The following is a 13,646-nucleotide window of genomic DNA, read 5'->3' on the forward strand; positions in this document are numbered from 1 at the left end:
AGTGAGCCTGTTACCCAACCTTATGTAATAACACCGCTTCCCTCTCCCCCTCTCTCTCTTTCTCTGCACACTTGTCCGCAGCGCACAGAGCTAACTGGCTGCTTTATGTAGCATCATGTGAATGGCAACAAAAGTGCTCTGGGGCTCTGGCATGTATATGAGCCAGGCCGCAGTGCAGAGGGATAAAGCCTGCGTCCTTGAAGTTAAACAGCGTCCTTGTAGCTAATTATCAAGAAGCAAATACTTCTAGGGATATGATGTTGCTTTTCGAGGTCAAACCAGGGTCGAGCAGCTGTGCCCTCATGTGTCAGGTACAATAGTGGAGTTTGAGTTTGAGAAAGAAAGGGGGGAAAAATGAGGAAGCCTTTCATACTCCACCCCCCTCCTCCCCCTTGCCTGTTTAAAATGCACATTTAAACTTTCATCAGGCTGGTTCAATGTTCACCACTTCACCTCATCTCCCCACATGAATGCCGCCTCAGCACTATAGCTTCTTCCCAAAGTGCTGACTCCGGGCTGGGTGGCTCTGCACTGCACTCGGCCGCCTGCATCTCCACAGGGACTCGCCACCTCTCCTGGCGGCCCATCTGCCGGCCCATCTGCCCGCCTGTACCTGCTGCCACTCAATCCCCCCCCACCCCACCCTTATTTCTAACAGAGATCCACTTATCCTCTACCCCCACCCAACACCCCAAGGCCCGACTCAGAATGATATCCACCCTTATCCTACAGGCGGGTGATCAACAGATCAATCACCGCTCACCCTCCATTGGGCTCTCAACAGTCACCAACAACCAACAGTATCAGGTTTTATAAGGTTCACTAATGAAACAATAGGATAACTGAACCACTGCACTGATTGGCATAATATAAAACTCTCCTGCTTGAGTGTGAAGTACATTCTTGGCTTCTTACATGAAACTAAAGGTTTCAGAGGAATCTATTGGATACATTTAGCTTGGAAGTTGCATAGTATGCTTTGTGAACTGTATATTCAGGTATGAATATTGCACCCATTCCAAGTGCATACTATAAACATGTTTTTTGTGCATGTTGCTAAATGGTCTTAAAGGTCCCCTATTATGCAAAATGCACTTTTTGATGTCTTTTATATATCAAATATATCACCCCGGTGTGTCAAGAGAATCACAAAGTGTCTGAAAATATAACCCTCTCTCTGTTCCTCCTTACCCACATCTCTAAAAACGAATCAGCCCTTTAGTAACAGGGCTATGAGGCATGGCTACAATGGGTGATCTGAAAACACTTCAGAGACATGTTTTGTATAGATATGGCCCTATAATATATTGTTCAAATATAGCATAATAGGTGAGCTTTAAGTACGCTGACATCATCTGTTTGTCTGGAGTAGATATTTCAACAAGTACTGACCAGACTGCCATGTAATTTCATACGGTTACTTGCGTTTCCCCCAAGGCAGAATACTAATGATTTTAGTGACCCTGTGACCTTTCTGCTTGTAACATCACCAGGGCAAAACCTTTCACTTGTGTACACAAAGATCTATATCTCGTGGGGACATTGGTTTCAATTCCAGCAGGCCCATTTCTAATTCCTAAAACCTTAGATACAGAATATTTAATTCAACAGGCAGCATGGGATAACATTTAGTGTACACTTTAAAGCGATGGCAAAGAAACGTCACAGTGTCATCCCCCAACCTTGGATCATTATAAATAATGAATCAGTGTGATCATTTTTTCCAACACTTTTGTAGGGGGGGGGGTTTAATAAACAGTGCAAGCTGCAGGGGCCACTTGGGTATGAAAGAGGCTTTTAATACAAATGAATGTATTAATCCATCACTGAAAAACTACAACAAAAGGAAGCCGCTACTTGTGGTTGAGGAACTAATGGTTCTCCATACTGTACTATTTATTTGAGTAATACAATTAAAATGACCTGTAATATGGAAAGGAAAAACTCAAGAAATATTGTAGTAATTAATATACAAACGACCTGTTCTCTCTTCATATACGTGTGTTTTTGTGTCTGAAACCTTTAAACTTGACTCGTAAGAGCAGCGTTTTTGACCTTACACCTTAATGTCTCTGCTGCCTGTCACACCTCACTCCCAACCTTCAAATCCAGCCTGAAAACACACCTTTTTAAAGTGGCGTATTCCATTTCTTAATCTCTGCTAAACTGATTGTTGTTTTTAAGTCTTTGTTTTTTAAGTCTTGTATTACTGTGTGCTCTTCTTTGTTGCTTGTTTTTAATTTGCTCTGTAAGGTGTCCTTGAGAGCTTTGAAAGGCGCCCATAAATAAAATGCATTATTATTATTATTATTATTATTATTATCATGTCATCATTCAACATCATGATGTGCTTATCGCTATCTTCAACCTCAATTGAAACAGCCCCTCACCTGAGCTCATATCTTTGTGATGAAGAATACTTTTTAATGCGGTTACTTACCATCCTTCATATTTATCTATCTATTTATTTATCTATCTATCTTGCCGTGTTTTGTCACTGAGCATGTCTCAGTTATTGTTTTTCTCTTACTTTTAATCTCTCACTTAATTCGCACTCAGTAAAAGCACAAGATGATTTAAAGAGAAAGTGTCGTCTTGCCCTCCCACCGGTTGTTTCTCCCTACACCCTCCCTCTTGCGGGGGGATTGTGGGGTTTAGGGTTCCCGGTGAGGGGAGATGATTAAATATGAAGTTGTCCTGAGAGTTGACCCTGCTCCTGTGTCCCGCTCTTAATGCATCACTCTTCCTAAATTCCCCCTCCATGCTGGTAACCCTGAAGATATTGACACGACCGTTCCCAGCACTACCTGCGGAGAGGGCACCGGCGCTCTTTTTTCATCCATCAGCTTCATTTGTAGAGACAAAGACAAAAGAGGGATGGATGGCCAGACCAAATGTATCGATTGTTGACAGAGGGGGTGTTAAACAGTGCCAGATCTCAAGGTGACACTAAAGTTTAAGAAACCCCAGAGGCTCCGTTGTGGGCAAATTTAGAGAGACAATGGTTAAAACTGTTAACTTTAAAACGTAAGCGCATCATCTACATCCTGTATCATTTCACCTGTATTTATACCTGATTACAGTGAGGTCAGTTTGCCTTTTTTATTTTGACAAAGCAGCGGACAGTCAATTGTTATATTCAATGTTTTAATTCCCACTTCTCTGGTACTATACTTTTTTCGTATGAACATTCATGTTTTAGCAGACCATTGACAAAGTGCAGTGACCTTCACCGTGACCTCTAAACATTCACTGCGCCTATGCCCTGGATCGGGCTTGCTGCCCTCAGGTTTGGCTGACCGTGCTCTATCTAGCCTCAGGTTTTTCAGGATGCACTTGGCATCACACCGAGTGTCAGAGTCGGAGTTCTCATGGCGTCCGTATGAGGCTCAGACAGCCGTGTGTCCAGGCAGCTTGTTGCTGGGCTGCCGGGAATTGTTGGAGGAAGACGGGACAATAACTATGCCCCGAGGCAGTAAGGCTGCTTCTATCCAAGAGGCCACCTATTTCAAATCAACACATTCAGGAGGTTTCACATCTTTACTGAGCCCCTGTCAGAGATTTGGATCCTGCCTGGAGGGATGTTTAGGCACAGCAGGAGCCCGGAGCGAGGCAGGCAGAGAGACTGACGGTCTGACAGATAGACAGGGACGTGTCTCTGGACAGGTGAGTGCAGGAACAAGTCCATTACGTCACATGCACAATGTTGATATATCAAGCTGGTGTGTGCCTTTTATTATGTTCTAAAACTGAATAACATCAACTGTGATAAAAAGGTCATATCTGGACCACATTTCTTTGTCAGACAATGGCTTTTACCCAGCAGTAACAAGTACTCTTTACCAAAAAAGTACGACTTTATCGACTTATTGTGCAAAGATAGCCATTCGCAGATATATTGAAGGGGCAACTTTAGTGATATTTGTTACACGTTGACAGTGGGTATATCCTACTGAGGCTGCGATGATGTCAGTCAGGGGGACATTATAAAGTACGTTAGCGCTGCAGGGATGGCTTTTGTTCTGGGAAAGAGCAGTGCTGATGCTCCTGTGTGGTAGAAAGCTGTCAATCTCCAGCTGCTGGAAAACAACGAACCCCTCCAAATGAAAGCTTTGACCTCGGTGCTAATAGCTAATGACAGCAGCGACCTCCGTTCTCTTGTGTTTCTCAAGCCCTCGCCTCGGCCCACATGAAAGGATGCTCTAGGGAGCTCTGTGATTAGCTGCGAGGTCACCGTTTTGATTTGGGCCGAGGTCACAATAACAGAGTGGCGCATCTTCTGTTTCTCCCCCCCCCCCATGACACCCACATTCATGTGACACCCACTTTGGCTGAACACCAGGTCTACACTCTGACGGTTACTTAAACTCTCAATTTTATCGTGTTTTATGGTAATTATTTGGCCACTATGACAACTCAGCTTCCCTTGTTTCCAGTTCCTTTTTATGTATCCATGGCAGTAACCACTTCTCCCCCTTGACCTTCACAGCCCACCAGCTCACCTGTTCCCACTTTCCTCATCAGCTCATGTCCACTTACTTGCCAGATTGTCAAAGTTATTTAGTTGCCGCTTGACTTTGCTCTCGAGCTGGTTTTAAACCTTGGTCTTCCTGGAGTTTGAATTTAGGGTTAATCTTGACCTTTGTAATACTGGAAAATGATATGTTGAGTTTAACCATTATCAATATAGTTGCTGGTTTACTTTACTTTGTAAATGTAATATTTGCACTGCTGGATTGGAAAGCTTGACAGGCAGTCACTTAATGAGTTTTGCAAATACAGAGATTAATCTGACTTTACGCAGATTTTTTACATTTATATTTATAGTACAAATGATAGGAAATTGCACCAAAGCTTTACACAAATAAGACAGACACAGATAAGTTAAAGAAAAAACAAAGCTTTACTTAAACTCAGTTCTGATGTATTTATGCGGTTTCCTTCATTATGATTGGCACTTTTCTATTTACCGGTACTATCAATGGTTCTCTTTCAGTAACTGAAAGGAGAACTGGCACACAAGTTTACTTTCTCCCAGATGGAGGAAATCTCATCTTCTTTTATTGAACAATGATTATTGTCAGTATTTGGTTTCCCTTATCCTTATACACATGAGGCGAGGAGTTACGAAGAAAGTAAGAGAGGAAGGGAGGATGAAAGTCAAAATCTAAATAATTTTTTTTAAGTCTCTAATAATAGAATCAAAAATCTTTATATTTTCAGGGACAAAACATTTTCATGTTACAAATCATGTGACATCTTAAACCTATGTTAGAGATTCGTTTTCACTTAATATGTTACGTTCGTTTCTCTGCTGATCACAAAAATAAGAATTATGATCTTAACGTACAATTCAAAACGTTAACCATTTGTTTAAAACTATGTGTAGGCAGGTGTGGTTTACCGCATCTGACACAGAATAATGGAATTTATAACACCTGGCAATGTCCATTTATTGACCTGATAATATAAGAACTGATAATACGCTCATTCCCTTTCTTGTGAATGAGCGAATTATCTGAACATTGAGTGACACATGCTGCATTTTGCCTTCACCCCATGTCTGCCCAGGTGGTGCTCCTCCCGGCCTGTCGGGGTCTGCACCAGGACCGCAGCAGCTATAGTAATGTGTGGTGGAGGCCTCGCCAGGCAGCATGCGTGCCAGCCTGCTCCCAGAGACCCAGGGTGAGAGCGGATACTGTGTGTGCTGTATCGATTGGCACGGCTGTAGCTCAGGCTGGTGTCCGAGTGCTGGCTTCAGCGCTGGCTGACAAACTACTTAATGAAACTCAACACCCATGGAGGCCCCATGGCTGGGTTTTTACACCAGCTAGTCCTCCTCAATGCCACTGTGGCTTCACAAATGCAACCTGAGTAATAAATAGTCAATATTTAAAATATTACGTGTTATGCACTGCAACTGAGACACCAAGAAAAAAATCACACAAGAGACGAAAGAGTCAATGAGTAAAGGTAGCAATACTACAGTTTCAACTAAAAGTCATGCATTCAAAACATTACTTCAGTACAAGTACCGAAAGGTAAGTACCGTATTATATTTTTTATCGTATATTTCTGGGTAGCTTAATCCATACAAATACATTGGATGTACGTATGTGATAATTTTTGCTAAATCGAGAAAACAAATAGTTTTTTGGTGCACGACTTCTCTCAAGTTCTGTATACCTTTGCTCTCTGTTATAATTATGGAAAACACAAGGTCACATTTAAACCTATTTGTGATGAACTGCATCTTTTGCCTCAACTTTGCAAACGTTAACAAAGTGACACCACCACACGTCTACTGTACATGTGAATAAACATGCACAAAGGCATCTCTCTCCACCCTCCTTCCTTCTTCCTTTATCTCTTTTTTCTTTCTTTCTCCCTCTCTTTCTTTCTCTCTGTCGTCCTCACTTTCTCTCCCTCTTTCTTTCATTGACAGGGTTGAGAGGAAATTAGCATTCGCTCTTAATCAGCCTCCCCCAGTCCAGAATGTGCTGATGTGCAGGACAGGGTCATGCTAATCAGGTGCCTCAGCTCCCAGGCACATTGATTTAATACTACAAACGCTTATTAATCCCCTCCACACCTCCGCTTTCTCTTCCTCAATACTGAGCCCTTGCATCGTCCTGACCAAGAGGCTTGTAGCCCCTCAACCCCAACCCCCCCCCCCCCCCCCCCCTCTCAAAACTTTCCTCCAATCAACCTTGGCATCAAACATCCAGGCAAAGTCTCTGGGTGAGGCTGCGGAGTGCATTGAAATGTGTGAAACAACGTGCATAAACAGAGGAAATTAGCTTTGGTGGCTAAAATTCAGAATTTGCAAGAATGCTTACGAAGTGTTCAGCCTGCATCTAAAAGCTTATGTGTCCTGACAACACAGCTCGCAGGCAGAATGCAGTTGGGCTTTGAATTGATTAGAAAATGTATGCACGTCTTACTGGCTGGCACTTATTAACAGTAACAAGAGTGAGAGCTGAGATGTTCATATTTGATGTTTTTAAGACCCTCTGGGAATTCATTAATGAGTTAATTTGTGTCCCATTGTTTGTATTCACAATCTTTTATGTTGACGTTGATTGTTTCATTAAGGCAGTTTCTATGCTGTTCATGCAGTTACTTCCAATTGATGTCCACTAATTGTTTTTGAATATTCATTCAAACATCCTACAAATTACAGAGAACAGGAGCCCCAAATATTAACAAAGATTTATAACGTGAAAATTGATACCGTATTGTGATAATATTGGTATTGTTGCACTTAAAAATAAGCCCAAAGCATCACAGAATGTAAAGGCTTTAAAGTAGTGTAGAGTCAGAGCAGAGAAATGCTAACAAAGAGAAGGAATTTCATATTAAAAGCTCTAAACCAAGGAGCATACCCACTTGATTTGTCTCACTTGTTTTTTTTTATATATTCATGAAGCCTTCAAACAAACACAAATCAAAGACTAAAGAGAAACAAGATTCAAACCTGCCCATCACAAATGATAAATCTCTCGGTTTTGCTTTCTGTATTGATCATGGGAGACCGGTAAAGATGTAAAATCAACACATTTCAATTTCAATACATTATTCCTTCCCTTGCTATTTTGAATATAAATGGTTTTGATAGATTAAGGAATTGTTGGTCCTTTATGTGTTGAGATATTATATTCTTAAACTATATTGACTATTTCACATCAGGTTGAAACCAGAATGTCACAATGTTTTTTGCACTTTTGATACTTTAAGTTCCTCTTGCTATTAATACTTGAATACCTTTACTAAAGGAACCTGACTTGTAGTTGAGTATTTCACTGTGTGATATTAGTACTTTTACTAAAAGGATCTGAATATGTTCTCCACCCCTGGATGTTGAGGATCCCTGCACACTGCTACACCGTTGGATTCCAGTCATCCTCCCGCTGAGCACTGCTCTGTCATATCAACATAACATCACACACAGACGGGTCAGTGGAACACAGTTAAAGAGCTCCCTCACACTGAAATCACATAACATGACAGGCCTGCTCAGACAATAACATTTCCCTCCACAGAACACATTTCAATTACTGTAATTACCCTCCACTCCACTGCTGATGTCCCCACAGATCACGCCTGATTGTCTGCGTGACAGCAAGAGCTTAGCATGACCGATATCAACGCCACAATAAGCGGTCTGAGCACAAGTTTGATCATTAGAACCACCAATATCAGTGGCCGCGTCACGTTTACGATTAAGTAATCAATCACTTTTACAATCAAATGTTCATTTATATTGCCCAATATCACAAACAAAAAATATGCCTCCAGGGTGCTTTACAATCTGTACAGCATAAGACCCTCTCTATCCTTAGTCCCATGCAGATAATAAGAAAAAAGATCTAAAGTTATTGGAGAAACTAATTAAGGAACCCTAGAGAAACCATTATTCACAATTATTCTGACCATAGTGATGTGTATCCTTGAGGTATAACAAACATGTTGATGCTTTTCCTTCACCAAAACACATTATTTAAAAAAATATTTAATTAATTTCCATGTCTGCAATAGCAAACCGTCTTCTTCTTTACGGGCTCTGTTAGCTTAATATATTACATTGGTCGCCCTGGTACGGCAAGCAGCTACAAATCAGAAAAATAGCTTGTAAAGGATGCAGCATACTTGTTCAATAAAAAAACAAAAAATGGGAACCGTCTCATAAGAACATTGCTCTAGTGCTGCCATTGCGTACAAACTCTACAGGGAACGTTGAGGTATCATCCTCATAAAGCAGCACAATCACCCACAAAGGCATACCAACAACTTGAGCTTGAATAGCAATAACAGTATTAAAATCAGCTTCTACATTTCACACAAATTCAAGAGTAAATCCAGGTCAGTCATCTAGAAATATGCTCAAAGTACAATGACAAAATATATTCATGCTGCAGGAAGCCTATATATTTTGTGGTATAGAGCGGTTGTTTATTTCTTTACATTAATGCAACTTGAGGTACTCATGCTTTTGATTGAATGTGGATGGACTTTTTTTTTACCGGCTTTCAACATTACCACTGTTCTTACAAAATATATATTAAAATGTTTTACAATAATTGTGTGAATATTTTAAACAGGACAAAAGCATTCAATGTTTCTCTTTCTCTCACAGCTTTGGGAATGTGCAGGCTGTTAGAACTGCTGAATAAATGTGTGCATGTAAAGCGGATCCGAGAGGGTGCAGCCGTCTTTTGATGATGCCCCAGTGACAGCCCAACATTGTATATTCTGATCTCGCTTTAATATGAGGACACACTCTCTCACCTCTGCCTTTTACAAGCTGTGGCGTCTCTATATTCCGCGTTAATAAGATATAAAGTTAGAGTGCTAGCACTCACTCGGTCAACCAGGACAAAAATGATTGGCTTTTAATTTATTGGCCCGTGTCTGTGTGACGTGTGTTTTATGTATCAGTCGATGGATTCCTTATTTGTTGCCTTGGATACCGCTCGAGGAACAGGATGTTCAATGATACTGCGACCGACTGGGACACCTGCCGTTGGGAACACAGGGGCACGAGCTGGATGTTAACTTCCTCGCCTGATATTATTACATTATCCATCTGACAAGCCCATCTCAGGTCATGTGATCACATTAAAGGGATGGTTCAAATTAGTTTGTAGTGAGGTTGTATGAGATACTTATCCATACACTGTGTTTAACCTTCTGTAGAAGATGGCCAGCACATCCCCAGTAAGAAGAAAGAGAAAGGAATGTCAGCACCAAATCGAAGCTAAGTACTGCTATGGACGGGGGCAGTAGCCAAATGTATTCTTGCCACCGAAAACATGTAATTTCAGTTTATTTGTATGGTATATTTGGAATATTTCATCTCTTTATTTTACTGCCAGACATCCCCCTTTGAAGTCGTTATCTGGCTTTTTATCTGCTATCACCAAAATCACTACTAGCAGATCTATCAGAGTCTTCCTTGGAATTAATTGTTTTAATTTACCCAGCAGAATACGGTAGTTGCATCCTGCAACAGAGAACTGTTTGCTAGTTTGTGTTATTGTTTAAAATCACACAATAGTGCATGACAAACTAAAAAAGGAACTGATTGAGGCAGCAGTAGAACAGCAACACCCATGTTCTGTTTTCTGTATTTGTCAATGGTGTCTGGTGGCTTTGAAGAGAGCATAGATAATTGCTTTGGCTATAATACACTTTCCTTCTGCCCCTGTTCACAGCAGTACAATGCTAAGTGCCGTAACTCCTGTCTGCTTCTCCAAACTGTGGACGTGACAACTGCTATCAACTGTATGTATGGTTATACACTGACCATGGATAAGAAACTCAAACAACCCCACTTCCAAAATATGAAGCCACACATACTCAAGTATACAAACTGGTACTAGAGACCATGCAGTGATGTCACTGCCACCCCCTGCGCTGCCCTACAATACAATAGCCCTGCGTGTCCTGCGCTAGACCCATTGATTTTATTGGGCGACATCAAAGCCAGTTCAGTCCAGCGTCCAGTCTGCCGCGAGGCCTCGGGGTGACACAGGCTGCCCTTTTGTCAGCAATGTCAGCCAGTACTCTCTGATGAACGCATGCAAACACCAGAGGCAGAGATGAATGCAGGCTCAGGGGCAAAAACACCCAGTAAGATACTGCATCGTTATAACGTGCATATTTAAGGATATTAGTATTGACATTGGACACGCTGAAGGGTCAGGGGATTATTTCCAAAGGCCTGGGTGAACAACAACAACAAAACTGGTTTGTGATGTGACACCAGGCAAATACGCAGCCTGAAGCAGCAGAACATTTTGCGGCCAGATGCAAGAAACCCCACACCAGCCTAAATAAATACAGGTTGCATCGAATAACTCAGCAGTGAAACTATGGAAGAAAGCTGCACACAATTTTTTTGTTTACACAATTTACTGATAAATGATTGTCATGTATATGGACACTTGATTAATCACATCAGTCATATTTCAGTACATTTGTGAAAAAATGCCAAATATCATCTGTTTCCTGCTTAAGATGTATTATTTTCTTAAGTTATTGTTTGGTCTATGAAATCTACAAAAAAGGCCACCGCATTTACATACAAACATTTTTGGAAGATAATAAACTAGCAAAACTGTTGACTCCAATGCCTCCATGGTAGATCAGACACATCAAACTCGTCTTACTCCCCTCACATGATTTCCTTCTCTGTATTACAGTGAATTGATGTCTTTCCGTTCAGCATTAGTAGCTTGCATAACAGGGCGTTTTCTTTCCTTCTTTCTTCTCCCTCAGCTGCTTAGCACCCAGTAGAGCAGTGGATGATGGGAGCTCCGACACGGCATGATCTAAAAACCCACTGGCGCTTTAGTGTGCCTCAGCTGGCTTATATAACCCCATGTGGATGTGCAAACTGCCTTGCTATTGGGAGAGCTCATGGAACACACACACACACACACACACACACACACACACACACACACACACACACACACACACACACACACACACACACACACACACACACACACACACACACACACACACACACACACACACACACACACACACACACACACACACACACACACACACACACACACACACACACACACACACACACACACACACACACACACACACACACACACACACACACACACACACACAGAAGCTACTGATATGTGGTGGATGTGTGTGTTAGCATAAGGACAGCAGATCAGAGTGTGTGTTTGATGAAGCAGGGGGGCATGTTTAACAGAATATTTGTGTGATTTCCACTCGGCACCAAATGTCCCTCCCCCTCTCTACGCTGTATTATGACATCACCAGTGTGTCCCCTCAATTTTTTTGACCGGCGAGTTCCCCATTGACGTCACTTCCGCTGGGCCCTTCACCTGAAATGACATAATTTCTGTTGCATAACTATCCCCCGCTCTCCCAATTCTGCATGTGAAAGCAGAGGTAGCTTTTTTCTGTCTTTGGCCACCCAGAGGCGCCGTGAAACTCCTCATTATGGAAATACCAGGTGTGTGTCCACAAAAGGGAAATTGGCAGATATAAAAATACACCCAGAACCAACCAAGATGTCCTGTGTGACATCTTTATGCACCCTTTTTGAAAACGCTCTGAATCGCCAAGTCTCCCTTTCAATCCAGAGAGAGGACAACAGGAACTAAATGACTCCTGTCATGTAATATTCCGGGTGTGAGGGTGAAGAGAGGCAGAGTGTGAGAGACAGCGATCGAGAGAGGCCTGACCTATATAAGAAGGAGGCTGAAATATTTATGGATGTGAGTGTCCTAATTGGCAAGCCACTGGGAGCACTGCGGCCTTCTCCTCCAATCACAGCCTGTGAAGAGGTTAACACTCACACACACACACGCATGCAAACGAGCGTCTGTGGTCCCAGGCCCGAGTGAGGCCTCTGCCCCACGACCTTGTCATCCCCAGCTGAGAGACACCTCTTTATAAAGACAGATCTGCCTTAGCCAGTGCTCTGGCATTGTTAGAATCATTACCAGAGCTGTTATCATAACCGTCCTCTCTGGCACATATGGACGGGAACAACCGCTCAGAGCGCTAAGTCAAACACAGCCTAATTGGCTGGGCTTAATCTCCAGCACTGTCACGCACTGCTCTGCTCTCTGAGAGGCCTCAATTACTGTCCCTGCTGATGGAGATGAGGAGACGGACACTTTTTGACTTCTAGTTTAAAACCACTGCAGGCTAGAGCAGGGTGGGGGAGGAACAGAGCAGGAGGATGAGGAGGAGGGGTGTCCCACATCAGGGGTCAGCAAGGAGTTGGCAACTAATGTGGCAAATAATCACATTTAATAAAGAAATCCATTTACTTCACCAATTGTATACATCAAGTTGAGACTTTAGGTGTTGGCAAGTTCTAAAAAAAAGTATAAAGCCTTTAGTGACGGCATACTCGCTCTTCCCTAGGGTAATTTTTGCAAAATGACAGGGGGCAAAGGGCCAGTTAATAAACAAACATACATCATTTTTACTCAATTAATGTTAACCCATTAAACAACTTATTATACTGGGACTTTGAGTGATGACTGGAATACGCTATTTAGAAGAAATATTACAATCTTAAATGTGTCCATGAAAACGTGGAAATATTGATATGATCCACCAACAAATGGGGACTAATGCTGTCCAAAAAGTTTCGCTATCAAAGCAAAACATATGTCCTCACAACAAAGAGGACAGCAAAACTGAAGAATTTCAGTAATTATCCAAAAAAAAGTTGAGTTCCTCAAGTAAAAGTAGATTTATTTCAAATACATAAATCTCAATTTTAAGTATTTGTACCTGATTATTATCTGTATTACTGAAAGTTACACATTGCTGGAACAGAGCTATAACCATAGAAACGTGTCGTTCCTACACTGTGTCTAAATGTCTCGATCACATTAACTGGCCAATCAGAAGAGAGTAATGAGCAAACGATAGTGTACAGTACATCACAAGCTCAGAGTCATTGTTGTGATTTTTAGGATTAGCAGGCAAATGAGCTCGACAAGCATCTCTGTCTTGCTTGCACAAAGGGAAAGAGAGCAGAAATCAATGGGCTGTGTTTACAGGGTACACAGCCGACTGTAACACTGCACGTTATGTTACACACAGCCAAGCAGTAAAAACAGACG

At 41.9% G+C, this 13,646-nt stretch overlaps 1 protein-coding gene across 1 annotated transcript in view; it reads right to left on the bottom strand.

Moving 5' to 3' along the window:
- Nucleotides 1-13,646, bottom strand: part of cacng2a (calcium channel, voltage-dependent, gamma subunit 2a) — a 63,871-nt gene that overhangs the window by 3,608 nt on the left and 46,617 nt on the right. The window lies entirely within an intron of this gene.

The sequence above is a fragment of the Pseudochaenichthys georgianus genome, chromosome 8 (assembly GCF_902827115.2).
Source record: "Pseudochaenichthys georgianus chromosome 8, fPseGeo1.2, whole genome shotgun sequence".
Classification (NCBI taxonomy): domain Eukaryota; kingdom Metazoa; phylum Chordata; class Actinopteri; order Perciformes; family Channichthyidae; genus Pseudochaenichthys; species Pseudochaenichthys georgianus.